General features: G+C 37.8%; 1 protein-coding gene across 2 annotated transcripts in view; it reads right to left on the bottom strand.

Annotated features, from left to right (window-relative positions):
- Nucleotides 1-16,817, bottom strand: part of TPST1 (tyrosylprotein sulfotransferase 1) — a 102,252-nt gene that overhangs the window by 75,580 nt on the left and 9,855 nt on the right. The window lies entirely within an intron of this gene.

Here is a 16,817-nt window from a genome sequence, read left to right as displayed (position 1 = left end):
GTCACCACAATAAGAAGCCCACACATCACAACAAAGAGTAACCCCTGCTTGCCACAACCCGAGAAAGCCCAAGCAGAGCAATGAAGATCCAGCACAGCCAAAAATAAATAAAAGTCTTTTTAAAATGAAAAGACTGCAAAGAAAAAATTAAGATAATTGGTAGCAGTATAGCACTGAAATATCTATGCAGAAAACTGTATCCATAACTTAGAAGGCACACTTCAGATGTTACACCAGTATTTAACTTAAAAGGGAGTAAGTGGAAAGGAAAGCAAATAATGGAGAGAAAAGGTAGTAATATAAAGAATGGAAAATTAAGATTCAACCTGAGTAAAATAACATTTTGGCTGAAGAAACTAAAACTATATCACAAGCACAAAGGGGGAAAAACTCTTTCTGAAATGAAAAAAAAAAGACATTAGTCTATACATGTGAGGGCCTACCTTTCCAGCAAAACAAATGACAATAAACTCAATCTGGAAACATCCTGGCAATTTCAGATACAATGATTTCAAATTTCAAATACAGTTCAACTTCAAATGTGAATGAAACAGTTCTGCAGGCTTCCAAACAGAAAAAGAAAATAAAGCCAAAGGACCAAATAACAAGGTAGCATTAGATGTCTCTACAACATTAAATGTTTATTCTCTGGTTTTCTTGTAAGATACCTTTCCTTATTTTTCAATAAGTGAACATGTATTACCTAAGTGGGAAAAGAAAAATAAATATTTTAAAAATAATTGGAATAGCCTTCTTAAAAATTGATAGGTAAAAATCTGAAGAATGAGTAGGAATTAGGTCAAGAATGCTAAGAAGAGCATTCTAAGCAAAAGTAAACGGATACACAGAAGTCCTGCAATGGAAAGGCATTTTTCAAGCTTTCTAGGAGCAGGCTAAGGCTTAAGCAAGACAGAAAATGAATGAGAAATGAAACTGGAAAGATGTGCACGGGTCAGATCTTATGAGTCAGGGACTTCCCTGGTGGTCCAGTGGTTAAGAATCCACCTTTCAATGCAGGAGACACAAGTTTGATCCCTAGTCAGGGAACTAAGATTCCACATGCTGTGGGGCAACTAAGCCCACGTGCTGCAGCTAGAGAGCCTACATACCACAACTAGAGAGTCCACCCACTCCTGAGTCTGTGTGCCACAATCAAAGATCCTGCATATCACAATTAAGACCTCAATAAATGGATAAATATTTTGAAAAATAAAAAAATCTTGTGGATCAGGTTAGGGATATAAAATTTTATCATAGATACCATCAGATATGACTCATATAAAGATTCTAAGCAGGGAGTTACTTAATTCTATTTAGGTTTATATGATCTCACTGGCCAAAACTATTTTAAAAAACAAAGTTGTAAGATTCACAATTCCAACTTCAAAACTTACTACAGGGACTTCCCTGGCAGTCCAGAGTTAAGACTGCTTCCACTGCAGAGGGTGCAGGTTCGACCTCTGGCCAGGGAAACTAGGAGCCCACATGCCGTGCAGTGCAAAGAAAAAATTAAAACCAAAACATAAAACTTACTACAAAATGACAGTAACGAAGTTAATGCAATACTGGCATTAAAAAACAGGCATACAAAACAAACAAACAAACAAACAAAAAACAGGCATACAGATGACTGGAAGTCCAGAAACAAACCACTAGATTCGTGGTCGACTAACTTTTGACAAGGATGCCAAGATAACTAAGTGAGGAAAGAGTACTCTTCAACAACTGACACTGGGACAACTGGATATCCACATGTAAAGGAAGGAAGCTGAACACCTATTCACAAAAATTAACTCAAAATGAGCTAGAGATCTAAATGGAAGAGCTAAAACGATAAAATTCTTACACAAAAACAGAAGTGCAAATTTTTGTGACCTTTTGTTAGGCCATAGTTTCTTAGCTACAACACCAAAAGTACAAAAGAGACAAAGAAAGAATAGATAAACTAGACTTCATAAAAATTTGAAACATTTGTGCTTCAAAGGACAATATCCTAAAAGTGAGAGACAAACCAAAAACTGGGAGAAGATATATGCAAATCACATCTCCAATAAGGGACTTGCATCCAGAAAATAAAAAGAGCTTACAATTCCTCAATAAGGACAAATAACCCAGTAAAAAATGGACAAAAACTCTAAACAGATGCTTCTCCAAAGAAGGTATACAAATAGTTAATTAGCATGTGAAAAAATGTTCAACAATGTTAGTCTTAGGAAAATGCAAATCAATACCAAAATGGGATACCACTTCAAACCCACTAAAATGGAAACAATAAAAAAAACACAGACAGTAACAAATGAAGATGTGGAGAAACTGAAACACTCATATAATGCCAGTGGGTGGGACTGTAAATTGCTGAGGGCATAGTCACTTTAGAAGATAGTAAGGCAGTTCCTCAGAAAATTAAACATAGAGTTACCATCAGTTCAGTTCAGTTCAGTTGCTCAGTCATGTCCAACTCTTTGCAACCCCATGAATCGCAGTACGCCAGGCCTCCCTGTCCATCACCAACTCCCGGAGTTTACTCAAACTCATGTTCATCGAGTCGGTGATGCCATCCAGCCATCTCATCCTCTGTCGTCCCCTTCTCCTCCTGCCCCCAATCCCTCCCAGCATCAGGGTCTTTTCCAATGAGTCAACTTTTCGCATGAGGTGGCCAAAGTACTGGAGTTTCAGCTTCAGCATCAGTCCTTCCAATGAGCACCCAGGACTGATCTCCTTTAGGATGGACTGGTTGGATCTCCTTGCAGTCCAAGAGTTACCATACCATCCAGCAATTCCACCCAAGAGAACTGAATACATGTGTCCACAAAAAGAACTTGTACACAAATGTTCATGGCATCATTATTCATCACCAAAAAGTAGCAACAACCGAAATGTCCATCAGCTGATAAATGAGTAAATAATATATGGTACATCCATGCAATAGAGTATTATTCAGTCATAAAAAGGAGTACTGATACATGTTACAATTTGGATGAACTTTAAAAACATTATGCTAACCGACTAAAGAAGCTCATAAAAGATCACATATTGTATGATCTCATTTATACAAAATATGCAGAAAAGGCAAACTCCTAGAGACAAAAATTAGCAGTTTCCTGGGGCTGAGGGGAAAAGGAAGATGGAAGTGACAAACATGTGGTTTCTTTTTGGGGTGATGAAAGTGTTCTAAACCCAGGTTGTGGGAAAATTTATGGTATGTGGATTACATCTCAATAATACTTCTTAGAAAAAAAAGACTACAACTTATTAGGATGGCTCAAATAGAAAATTCTGACAGACAACATCAAGTGCTGCCAAAGATAAGGAACAACTCGTTCTCACACATTGCACAATGGTACGTCCACCATGAAAAAGAATCTGGTGGAGTCAAATGACGTATCTGGGGAAAGAATCTAAAAAAGAGTGGATATATGCATAACTGAGTCACTCTTCTGTACAGCAGAAACTAACACAACATTGTAGATCAACAATACTCCAATAAAAATTAAAGAAAAAAGAGTCTGGCAGAGTCTAGTAAATGTAAACATATACTTATCATACAACCTAACAAGTGCACTCCTGAGTTCTACAGAAATGAAACCTACATTTCAGCTTGAGGCTCCAGAATGCTCAGTAGTTGTGGTGTCTGGGCTTAGTTGTTCCGTGGTATGTGAGATCTTCCTAGACCAGGGATCGAACCTGCCCCCTGCATTGGCAGGTGGATCCTTAACCACTGGACCACCAGGGAAGTCCTTCTACTCTGAATTTTTAAAAGAGGAATTGCTAGGTCAAAGGGTGTAAGATGTGCTTGATTTTAAAACTTTTAATACATATTTTATTTACCTCTTTCTCATTACCCTACATTGAAATCTGACAAAAATTGTGCCAGCTCTCCCTTCAAAATATAGTCAGAATCCCACCACTTAACACTTCAACTAGGACCATCCGGATTCTCTACTGGGATTTCTGAAAGCTGCCCTTATTTCTACTCCTGCCCCCCAAAGTCTGTTCTCAACTCAACAGCCAAAGAGATCTTTCCAAAACTTAAGTCAGAACATGTCAAGCCTACGCTCAACACCTGGTATTATTTTTCAAAATGGTCTTGAAAAGGTTTATTTGAAGACATCCAACACTAAATCTCATGTTAAATTCCTCTGTCTCATTCTACTGATTCTGTCAATAGTCATCGAAAGCACCGATGGAAGTCAGGCTTACTAACACTATTCCAAAACAGTAGTTTGCTGTTCAAAGTGAAATAATAGAGGCTTCTTCACATTAGAGGCTTAATAAAGACTCAAATGAAGGCAACTTCCTCTTCACTAAGGGACACTTTGCGGTAAAGAAAACCCTGCCTTGTACCCCAGCATGTGTCCTCACAACTTGATGGTTGAGTCAATTAACATAATTTGAGGTGATTTTTTTTCAAGTCTTCATTTCTGTTGTATTTTAAATTGAACACTGTCTTCCCCAACACACCTAGGGGGAAAAAGTATGTTCTGTCTCCCCTTTCAAATGTTCAAAAGCAAGTAAGACAGTAGGCAAAGGCCTTGTTAAGAGACACGGAAAAGGAAAAGAAGAGGATTCTTGGCTTCCCCAGAAATATTCTCATTACTTCTCACTAAGTTTATGAAGCCTAAGTTCCTTTCTTTAGATGTTTCTTGACTTGAAGAATCATAGAGCATGAGTGCTAAAAGGGGCCTTTACATCATTTGGTCCAAGGCCCAAGTAGCACATTCTTCTCTCTACCTCTTTAAATCTTACGTGTTCTTCAAAGGTCATTCTTCATTTATTGGGTATATTTTACTTACTCCAAAAGATTTTAAAGTCCTGAAGCTCAGAAACCTTGACTAAGTCCCGTCCCCTACCACAGCATGCTTCACAGAGCTTGAGGTCACAGTGTACACTGAGCCTTCAAAAAGCATCAATAAACTACTCAGACCAAGAAAACATCTATAGAAAAGAGACTCTGCAGAGCTTGAGGCCTCTACTCATACCTCGATACTGATTCTTCTCAATCTCTGGAAAAAAGCAGCTCTATAATTTAAGAAGAAAGTACAGTACAAGCTTGTCTGATAATTACCATTACATATTTGATCACTGTCCACCTGCATATGCATACACATGCACGCATACACTGGCCTCTTTCCATTTCCTAAAGTCCACATCACTGTATTTTCAGACAAGGAGGCTCAACATTTTCTCACCTGGGACATTTACAAAGCTGAGGCTGAGCTAGAAGGAAACATGAGAAAGTTCAGTCTCATTTTTATCTCCAGGAGGAAGAAAAAGCACAGCAACAGACATATCTGAAAAATTACTATTAACAAGACTTCTCTTTCCCAGAAAGCCAACTTCCAGAAATAAAGTTCTAGAGAAAAAGAAAAGGCTGACATTATACTTCCATACTTGGATCACTGTAAATTTTATAAAGATTTCTAAGCAAACAGTTTCAGTCAACAAACATAGGGATTTAAGAGATTGGTAGTCAGCAGACCATGCCCAACACTCGGCACATACACACAGGCCCAGAACATGTACTCATGAGCACATTCTTTACACTCTGCCTTTAAAATCTGGAAAGTAGCCATGTGCTACATACAAAGATATGCTGGGTACATTTTCCAGAAAAAGATAAATTATAGGAATGCAACAATCCCCTAAACACTTTCTTTCCTTTGTTAATCATTAGCTTCTTGCTTTCCATGCTCATTCATGCCAACCAATGTGGCAAACAGCAACAGCCAATGCTACTTTACCTTCTGTCCAAAGTCCAGTCCAGAGATGGTTTCTCTATTTGCTTCCAGCTTTTTAGCAAAAGGAAAAATTCATGTGTTTGAACTTGATGATTAGTAAGTATCCAGGGGTTAATTTGAATGAGTTTTGTCATTCAGCAGAAACTTCAAATAAGTCCACTGCTATAAAACCAATCTTTATGTCGGCTCATGATGAGAGTACCAACACAGGAACATCTTTTTCCAGCCACCCCCTGGGGACTGGCACGAAAACAAACAGTAAGAAGACTACAGTATACACAACTGATCATCTCTGGGAGTCTACTGGGACTTGGGAGTGTACTGGGATTTTGGTTTCAATAAACCCCATGGCCAGGAGGGAAAAAGCTGGACCTAATGCCTAGGACACAAATGGAGACAAGAGCACACGTTAAACTCAAGCATGGCATTTCTAAAGTTCAAATTCAATGAAATGATGTCTGGGAATTACTTCAAAAATATCTGAAGGCAGATGTGTGGGAAGGAGAGAAATTAGATGACTACAAATTAATCACTGTTGAAGCTGAGCGATGGGTACTTGAGGGCTCAACATAATGTATTTCTGCATATGTTTGAAAAATTTTATAATAAAAGAGTTAAATGAAATAAAACAAAATAAAAAGTTCAAGTAACCAAGTTCTAACTTTCTCAGACATATAAATCAGAGGGCCATGGCAGGCTAACCATTCATATTCTAGATTCTTCACTTATGTTTACTGTCTTTTTAAGTCACCCATGAGAGAGAACACAAAGAAAAAACAAATCTGCTCAAACTACACACTCTCATTCAGTTATTCAATTGGGCAATCTTCCCACCAACCTCTCAAGCTTAGAATAGGAAACTATTCAAGTAACTACAATAGGAAAAATAGAAAAGAAGATGCCACTGAAATAATATAAAGGCAGCCTAGTATATTAGTCAGAAGACTTGGGCTCTAATCTGAAATTCATTTTATCTTAGCCATATGGAACTAGATAAATCACTGAGCATCAAGTTCCTCATTCATAAAACAGGGATAATGATAAACTTTTTTCCACATGTAAATAGAGTAGAAAGTATAAGAAGTAATACCAAAGAGAAAATGAAAAGATAAAGGAACATCCGCAAGTTCTCTTTTCTTTCCCAGTGCTGCTGTGACCATCAGGTGAACAACATGTGAAAGGACCTCTAAAAAACACAGGCCTGTGGCACTCTTCATACACTGGCTTCTGCTCATCCCCTAATTTCATGTCTTGGCACTCCCCCAACGAAGCCTGCCCCTTTCAGGACCACCCGCACCCACACCAGGCCCTCCACATACACCTGGCCTCTGCTCACGCTGCCGCCTCCTGCGTCAAGCCCTATTCTCTTTCGTACCTGCCTCCTCAGTGCTCTTTACTCATCCCCCTTCCCCTCAAAGTCAATTCCTCCCTCTTCTGTAACCTCAAGCCTTGGTAAAAACACATTGGTTTGCACACTCATGCACTGTATTGTGGTCAGTTTACCCCCACTAAACTATAAGCTCCTTTAGAGCACAAATTAAAACCCATTCATCGCTCATGCAGCAGGTGCATTATTATCAAATAAAATATAAAGGAATTTATAGATGAATAAGCACTAGTGAAATCTTCTTTCTTAAATCTCCTTAAAATGCCTACAGAGTCATCTGAAAGAAAGCAAATGTTCAACAAATAATGTCAAAAATGAAACCAGGAACTACAAATAGACAAAATCAAAGTAATCTGGAGGCCATGAAACAATTTTGCAATCCCAGTCATTATTCCAACTGAGTTTTTTCAATTGAATCTACAAAATTCATAGCAGATGGGAAAAACAACTTTCCCAAGACTTTGGAAAGAAACATACAGCTATTAAGGTGATAGAAAAAATATTTTAACTGTTATGATACTAATATTAATCAATGGAACAAAATAGAAAGCCTCAAAAAACAGCTACAACTACGTACATAAGTTTTTAAACCAGTCACAAAACATTATTTAACTTATGGCATTGGTTTTTCTGGGGCTTCCCTTGTAGCTCAGTTGGTAAAGAATCTGCCTTCAATGAAGGAGACCCAGGTTTGATTCCTGGGTAGGGAAGATCCTCTGGAGAAGGAAATGGCAACCCACTCCAGTATTCCTGCCTGGAGAACCCAATGGACAGAGGAGCCTGGCAGGCTACAGTCCACGGGGTTGCAAGAGTTGGACACAACTTAGCGACTAAACCACCACCACCATTGGTTTTTCCAGTAGTCATATACAGATGTGAGAGTTGGACCACAAAGAAGGCCAAGCACCAAAGAGCTGATTCTTTCAAACTGGAAAAGTGCTAGAGAAGGCTCTTGAGAGTCTCTTTGACTGCAAGGAGAGCAAACCAGTCAATCCTAAAGGAAATCAACCCTGAATATTCACTAGAAGGACTACTGCTGAAGCTCCAATACTTTGGCCACCTGATGCGAAGAGCCAATTTGTTGGAAAAGACCCTGATGCTTGGAAAGATTGAAGGAGAAGCCAGCAGCAGAGGATGAGATGTATCACCAACTCAATGAACATGAATTTGAGCAAACTCCAGGAGACAGTGGAGGACAGAGGAGCCTGGCATGCTCCAGTCCATAGGGTCACAAAGAGTCAGAACACAACCTAGTGACTGAACAACAAAGAACAATTGGGTTCCCTCAACCACACTCCTACACTCACCCAGCTTCATCTATGGCCGCCCCCTATTTATTTTCTGATGCCTCACAAATCTATATGCAGCCAAAACTTCTATGCTAAATCCCAAGAACCGACCATTCAAAAACCAAGGGATAAACTCTATCTGGATATTCCACTGGGCCTGTCAAATTCAAAGAATACCAAATGGAACATATCTTCTCTGGTAAATCAATCCTCCTCTTCAGTTTTCTCTACTGGTAAATGAACCACTTCCTCCCAGATGCACAAGCTAAAAATCTGGGAGCCTTTTTGTAGCTTCTTCCTTAATCTCTTCATACACAGCAGGTAAAGTCTTGTCAATTCTTCCTCCTTTATAGCTCTTGAATCTTCTCTTCTCCCTTTTCTTCCCTTGCTGGTATGGCTTTAATTCTCACCCTCATCTTATTCTCAAAGATAACGCCACAGCCTACTGACTAGTACTCTATGACTTCCTTTAATCAGTTCATTCACCATTCTGTTTCAGGAGAGATCTCTCTAAAATGTAAATAAACTTATGACACTCCCCTGCTTAAAACTCTTCAATGGCTTTCTACTTCTTTCAGAAAAAAATCCTCACCATAACATAAGGCCCTTCATGATCTAGTCCTTACCTGCCCCTCAGCCTCTGCTTTTACTACTCCACATCATCAACACCCCTAACACACACACACATACTCTCTCTCTCTCACCCAACGCTGCCTTCATCTTGAAAAACCTGAAGCACCACTTAACGACTCCCACTCATCCTTCAATATTCAGTTTCAATACTATCTCTTCTAGGAAGCTTTCCTGACAGCTCTCTGCTTCATATGACACAGGTGTCCTTCCCAGTGTCCTTGTACTTAACCATATCTTATTTCTTCTTATGTAATTTGTCTTTTTTCAGTAGATTGTGAACTCCTTGAAAGTAGGGACTTTTGAATGAATTAATGGATTCTTGATTGCCAATAAGTTAATATAACTAGATTCTATGAGTGTAATTAATTGTAAAGATACAGACTACATCTTTATCCTACCTGCATATTAAGCATCAATAAATAAGTATTGCGTGAACCCACTAAACTCTTTTTCTCACTAAAATCCCAGACAGCTAACACTTCACTATAATTACACTATAATTAGAATATTGATCGGTCTTTCTTTCTGATTCCAGTGTGAAAATATGGTTTGACTATATTCAGAAAGACTAAAGTACAAAGTTCACTTCTTGTTTTTCCCCCTCTGGCCCTTGCTCTTCTAATCCACTTTCTTTATTGATCAGTCTACTTTATCTGCCTCTATCATTTCACACTCTCATTGATGAATAAATCAGAATCTTACTTTTTTTGGTACTCTCTCAGTCTCACTGCAACAAACCAGAAGATAAAGTAACACTTCTGTCCCAGAATCATTTTACATACAAGGAAACTGAAGCTCAGAAAGAATAAGGAACTCATTTAACATATCAATACCTGGCAAACCAAGCTGGAACCCAGGTCTGGCTCTAAAACTATGATGACAAACTCCATGGTGCTTCCTGAGGCTTGGCATGAACAAAAAGCAACACAGGCAACATGAATATGCAAATGAAGTGAACTTAAAACTCTGGCAGTGTTATAAGGCTTTCATTAGCCTATGGTTTAAAAAATGCACCTAGCTTTTGAATTATCCTATTTCAGTCATCTCAGATCTAATTAGAATGATAGAAGAAAACTAAATCCATATATGTATTTTGCTTTATTTGCATAAATGAATACCATGCATTTTTGCACACTTTCTGCAAGTCCCTGATGACTTCATCAAGATGGGATCAAGAATGGAGAGCTAGATCTGGTCCTAAGAGATAATAGACATACATGAAAGGCAAAAACTAGCAGGTCAAGTAGCTCTACAATTCCTGTGTTTTTCTGCAGTTTAGTTTTGCTTCAGCACAATCACTCTCAAATGTAAATAAGTCCCCACTTCTGTCAAGAGAAATTATGTGTCTGACACAAAGTTACTCAGAGCTGGAATTCTGTGACCTTCTTCATAAAAATTTGGGTATCAAATCTTTGATTAGAAATCACTATTAAAATAATTTATATGAAAAAAAAACAAAAATAAAATAAAATAATTTATATGAGAAAAACTGAATTTTGCCTTTATACTCTTACATTCCTGTACCCTACTAAAGATTATATAGTATAGTGTGTGGTTGGTATATTTTTCCAGAGTAGACCTCTTCCTTCAGTTCAATAATAAATGAATAAAATGCAATTCCCAGCAACAATACCCAAAATGTGAAGCACTCTTGCTATATAAAACCTTACTCTTACACTTCAATTAAACAAATATTTACTGAGCATATAAATGAGTATGATTCATCATTTGCCTTAAAAGAACTAGCATTTAGCAGGGGGTGGAAAAAACAAGAAACTAGGATGCATTCTCTCTCTCTCTCTCTCTGTGTATATATATATGATGGAATTATAAGATCATACAAAAGATGTGAGAAAATACAAGTTTTCCAAGAAAGGATCACATCCATGGGCTCATAAATGAATCTTAGACGATAAACAGAACTCCTACTGTAGGAGTGATGGAAGAAAGAGTTTTGAGCAGAGAAAATAAGATAATAAGAAGCCTCAGACTAGAAAAGGATAGCACGTATTCAGAAAATAATAAGTAGTCAGCTTAACCAGAGTGCAGGAAAATAAAAGCAAACAAGAAAAACAAAAATGTATTGTCTCAAAGTTATCAGTAACCTAAAAAATGTGCTAAAACTAATGTATGAAACACTTCTATGACATAAATGTAAGAAAAGGCTAAAGGTAACACATTCAACATGGCAGAGGAAGGACCTCTAAAAGCGTGACCTTCAATGAAATTGAAGAGAATGCTGGCACAAATGGTCAAAACCAACTTTTTCAGAGATCTGAAAACTAACCAAAAGCTTGAAACAATTTAAGAAACATTTATTCATGAAAAGCAGCTGACTTTCAGTAAGCAGAGCAAGCTTTATGGCATTTCAATTTGCCCTGTTTCCCTCTTCCCAGCTCCATGGAAGCCTGGGAAACCAACAACCAGTAAACATGGTAGCTGTGAGTAACAGCAGCCCAGAAGCCACGTAAGGAGCAGAACAGGTTAGCAGCTCCCTTCAAAACCACATCTCTAAAGGACTGCACTACTTAGGGCCTCCCTGGTGCCTCAGTGGTGAAGAAGCCGCCTGCCAATGCAGGAGACACGGGTTCGATCTCTGGTCTAGGAAGATCCCATGTGCTGTGGAGCAGCTGAGCCGGTGCGCCACAGCAGCTGAACCTGCCCTCTAGAGGCCGGGCCGCAACTACTGAAGCCCAGGTGCTCTAAAGCCTGTGTCTTACCCCAAGAGAAACCACTGCATTGAGATGCCAGAGCACCACAACTAGAGAGTGGCGCCCACCTGCCACAGCTGAAAAGCCTGCACAGCAACGAAGATCCAGGACAGCCAAAAATAAATAAATAAAATTATTTAAAAGAAGAATTGTACTACTTAACCTGTCCAGCAGCTCACTGGAAAAACTCCATTCTCGGGGCTTATCCTTATTGGACCTGAATCCGAGCACCCTCAATGTGAACAATCCTATCCCAGGGCATTTGTTAAAATAAACACAGACAATTTTTTAATGCCACAGCTGTCTGCAGTGGCAACAACAACTGGGGCAAATACACTGATTCAAAAACTTAAAAGGAAAAACTGAGGAAACAGATGTACATAGAAGGTTCAGAAAAGCTTCAACATATTTTTAGGAATCTGGAAGGCATGTACATACCCAGGAAAGGCCTAGAAGGCCCTATTCTCTCACCTCTGTCTGGTCTTGATGTTCTACACAAGCAGAAAGAAAAGGTTAAGGCACAGTGTAAACTGCTGGTGCATGAAGGGAGCCACACACACAGACACACACACACACAGACACACACACACACAGAGACCCTCCACAAGGCTGGGGGACTTAGGGGCTGAACACATTTAAGGAAATCTGCCCAACCATTTGCTAACCGCTAAGAAAACCAACCAGAGACTTCAGGGGTTACACAGGACAAAGAGTACAGAGTTAACAGAATTAGTCCAAAAAAGTAACAAAGCAAACAGTAAAAACAACAAACCCCTGGGAGACAGGGTGATTTCCAGAGTAGCTGCATTACAATATTTGAAATGTCCATTTTTCAGCAAAAACCATGAAGGACACACCAAAACAAGAGGTATGACCCAAACACAGGGGGAAAATGGCAGTCAACAAAAACCATCCCCGAGGAAGCCCAGATATTAGACTTAGTAGATGAGTTTAAATCAGCTATTGTAAATACATTCAAAGAACTAAAGGAGAGCATGTCTAAAGAATTAAAAGAAATTATGAAAATGATTTCTCACCAAATAGTATCAATAGAGATAAAAATTATTCTTTTAAAAAAAAGAAGCAAGTAGAAGTTCTGGAGCTGAAAAGTACAATGATTAAAATGAAAAATTCACTAGAGGGGCTCCACAGTAGATTTAAGCTACCTGAAGAATCTGCAAACTTAAAGAGAGATCAATTTTCCAATCTGAATAACAGAAAGAAGAATGAACAAAAATGAATTCAGCCTCAAATCTGTGGGATATCATCAAGCATACCAAAATATGCCAAAGGCTCAGAGGAGACAAAAAGAAAAAAAACTCAAAGACTTACAGAAATAGCTGAAAACACCCTAAATTCAGTCAAAAATATTAATCTTTAAACATCAAGTAGGATAAATTGAAAAGTTGTATAGCTAAACACATTATAATCAAACTGTCAGAAGCCAAAAACAGGATATTGAAGATACCAAGAAAAAAGTGACTCACTGCATTCGAAATCCTCAGTAAGATAATGAACTGACCTCTCAGTCAAAACCACAGAGGCCAGAGACAGTGGAATGACATATTCACAGTGCTAGAAAACAAACAATATCAATCAAAAATTCTATATCCAGTAAAACTACCCTTCAAAAATGAAAGAGAAACTAAGACATTCCCAGTAAACAACACTGAAAGAATTCAACGCTAGAAGGGCTGCTTCCTTTCCTTAAAAATATGTTTTTAAGGAAAAAAAACATTTCTTCCTATACAAGAAATAAAGGGAGTCCTTAATGCTGAAATGAAAAGACACTAGACAGTAACCCAAATCCACATGAAGAAATAAGCACTAATAAAGGTAACTACACAGATAAATACAAAAGACAGTAAACATATTTTTGCTTACAACTTATTTTTTATATGAAAGAAGACAACTGCATAAAGCAATAACTATAAAACTGTTGACAGGATTGTAATACAAAGTATGCAGCTTGACAATAAGAATACAAAGAAAGAGGAAATGAGCAGAACTCTATTAAAACAAAAGTTTTTATGTACTATTGAAATTAAATTTATATTAATCCAAAGTAGATTGCTCTAAGATATTAACTGTAATCTCCAGAAAAATAAAGACTATTATAATGAAAGAAATAAGCTAATGAAAACATATACCGGAAAATATTTAATACAAAAAAATTTAATCCTGTCAACAGTTTTATAGTTATTGCTTCATGCAGCTGTCTTCTTTCATATAGAAAATAAGTAAAAAAAAAAAAAAAAGAAAGAAAGAAAATAAGTTACAAGCAAAAATATGTTCACTGTCTTTTGTATTTATCTGTGTAGTTACCTTTATTAGTGCTTATTTCTTCATGTGGATTTGGGTTACTGTCTAGTGTCTTTTCATTTCAGCATTAAGGACTCCCTTTATTTCTTGTATAGGAATAGGAGGAATAGAGAAACTAAAAAGATGTTAAGACATATAGAAAACAAATAGCAAAATGGAAGACATATTCGATTGGCCAGGGCTTCCCTGGTGGCTCAGACAGTAAAGAATCTGCCTGCAATGCAGGTGACCTGGGTTCAATTCCTAGGTTGGGAAGATCCCCTGGAAGAGGGCATGGCAACACACTCCAGTATCCTTGACTGGAGAATCCCCATGGACAGAGAAGACTGGCGGGTTATCGTCCATGGGGTCACAGAGAGTCGGACATGACTCGGCAACCAAGTACAGCACATTCAGTTGGCCAAAAAGTCCATTGGATTTTTCCATAAGATGTTACCAGGAAACCTGAATGAACTTTCTGGTCAACCCAAAAAATCCTAATATACCAGTAATCACATTAAATGTAAATGGATTAAACACTCAAGAGGTGAGGACTGGCAGAATGGATCAAAACAGAAATAAAAAACAATTTTAAAAAATCCAAATATATGCTTTCTACAAGAAATACTTGTACATATCAGGTACCTATATAAACACATATGCACCTAACAACAGAAACCCCAAATATAAGAAGCAACAACTACAAACTGACAGAATTAAAAGGAGAAATAGACAACTCAATAATAATAGTTAGAGACTTCAATACTCTACTTTCAACATGGATAACATAACCAGACAAAGGATTCGCAAGGAACCGGAAGACTTGAACAACACTGAAGTCAACTAGATATAGCAAAAATCTATAAAACAGTCCAAACAACAATGGCAGAATATATTTTGTTTTCAAGTGCACATGTAACATTCTCTGAAACAGGCCATAAAAGAAGTCTTGGTAAATTTAAAGGATTGGAATCATACAGAGTATATTCTCCAGAGATAATGGAATGAAACTGGAAAACAACAGCAGAAAAAAACCTTAGGAAATTCACACAAAGATGTGAAAATAAACACTACTGCCCTAAATAACCAATGAGCCAAAGAAGAGATCGTAAGGGAAGTTAGAAAATACTTTTGAGATAAAAACACAAAATGTATGGTATGTAACGAAAGCAGCAAGAGCCACGCGATGAGAAAATTTATAGCTGTAAACACTTGTAGTTAAAAAAAAAACTCAACTCAGGGCACAAGGTCGCGAGGAAAGGCGCGCCTGGCGCGCGGCTGCCTCTTCTCGCGCCTGCAGTCCCCGCGCCTTGTGCACCATGTTGGGACGGCATCCAGAGGGTCACAGTCTCTGTGGTCTGCAGGAGCCACTAGGAGCCAAGCCCAGGGAAGAATATACCATTTTCACTGGAAAACAAGTGGAAGTTACTAGCATGACTTTGTGCTCTGGGTCTGGATTTGCTGCACTTTTCTTTACAGTAAGACATTAACTGCTTAAAAAATTATCCATGAGATGGATATGAAGAGGATCATTTTAAGAGCTGCAATCTCTGAAAAAAGGATCAAACACCTGAACTCAGCAGCCTCATTATGTTTGTAAATAAACTTATGGCATAAAAAAAGCTCTCACATTAGCATGTTATACATCTTAAACTTATACAATGTTATGTAAATTATATCTCAATTTTTAACTTTTAAATTTTAAAAATTAACAGATTTCAAATCAAGAACCTAACTGTTCACTTCAAGAAATTAGTAAAAGAAGAACAAACTAAACCCAAAGCCAGAAGGAAATAATTAGTGAAATAAATACAGTAGAGAATAAAAGAATAGAGAAAATCAACAAAATAAAAGGTTGATTCTTTGAAAAGATCAGAAGAATTGACAATCACTTAGCTAGACTGAACAAGAACAAAAGAGAGAAGAACCAAAACTAAAATCAGTAAATTACTACCAACCTTACATAAATGATTATAAAGGGCTACAGGGAATACTATAAAAAACTATAATCTAACAAATTACAAAACCTACATGAAATGGACAAATTCCTAGAAAACACAGACTACTAAAATCAACTCATAAAGAAGTAATCTGAATAAAGCTATAACAAGTGAAGAAATGTAATTAGCAAACAAAACTTCCCGCAAAGAAAAGTCCAGGACCAGATGGCTTCACTGGTGAATGCTATGAAACATTAAGAATGAACACCAACCCATAAATTCTTCCAAAATACAGAAAAGATGGGAACACTTTCCAACTCATTCTGTGAAGCCAGTTTTCCCTGATTCCAAAACCAGATGAAGACAATACAAGAAAACTATAAACAAATATTTACTATATAAATGCAAAAATCTTCAACAAAATAGCAGCAAACCAATCTAGCAACACATATAAAGGATCACACACCATGACCAAGTGTGGTATATCCCATGTTTATAAAGCTGACTCAACATATGAAAATCGATTAATGTCACACACCATTATTAATAGAATAAAAGACCAAAAACCACCTGATAAATCTCAATAGGCGCTGAAGAAGCATTTGACAAAATCCAACAGTTTCAGGTTTCCCTCATAGCTCAGTTGGTAAAGAATCTGCCTGCAGTGCAGGAGACCTGGGTTCAATTCCTGGGTCGGGAAGAGCCCCTGGAAAAGGAAATGGCAACCCACTCCAGCATTCTTGCCTGAAGAATCCCATGGACAGAGGAGCCTGGCAGGGAGTCGGACATGACTTGGTGACTACACCACCACCACAACA

This window comes from Cervus elaphus, chromosome 10, assembly GCF_910594005.1.
Source record: "Cervus elaphus chromosome 10, mCerEla1.1, whole genome shotgun sequence".
Lineage (NCBI taxonomy): Eukaryota > Metazoa > Chordata > Mammalia > Artiodactyla > Cervidae > Cervus > Cervus elaphus.
Note: the sequence above shows the minus strand (reverse complement) of the source record. Positions and strands in the feature narration are given on the sequence as shown.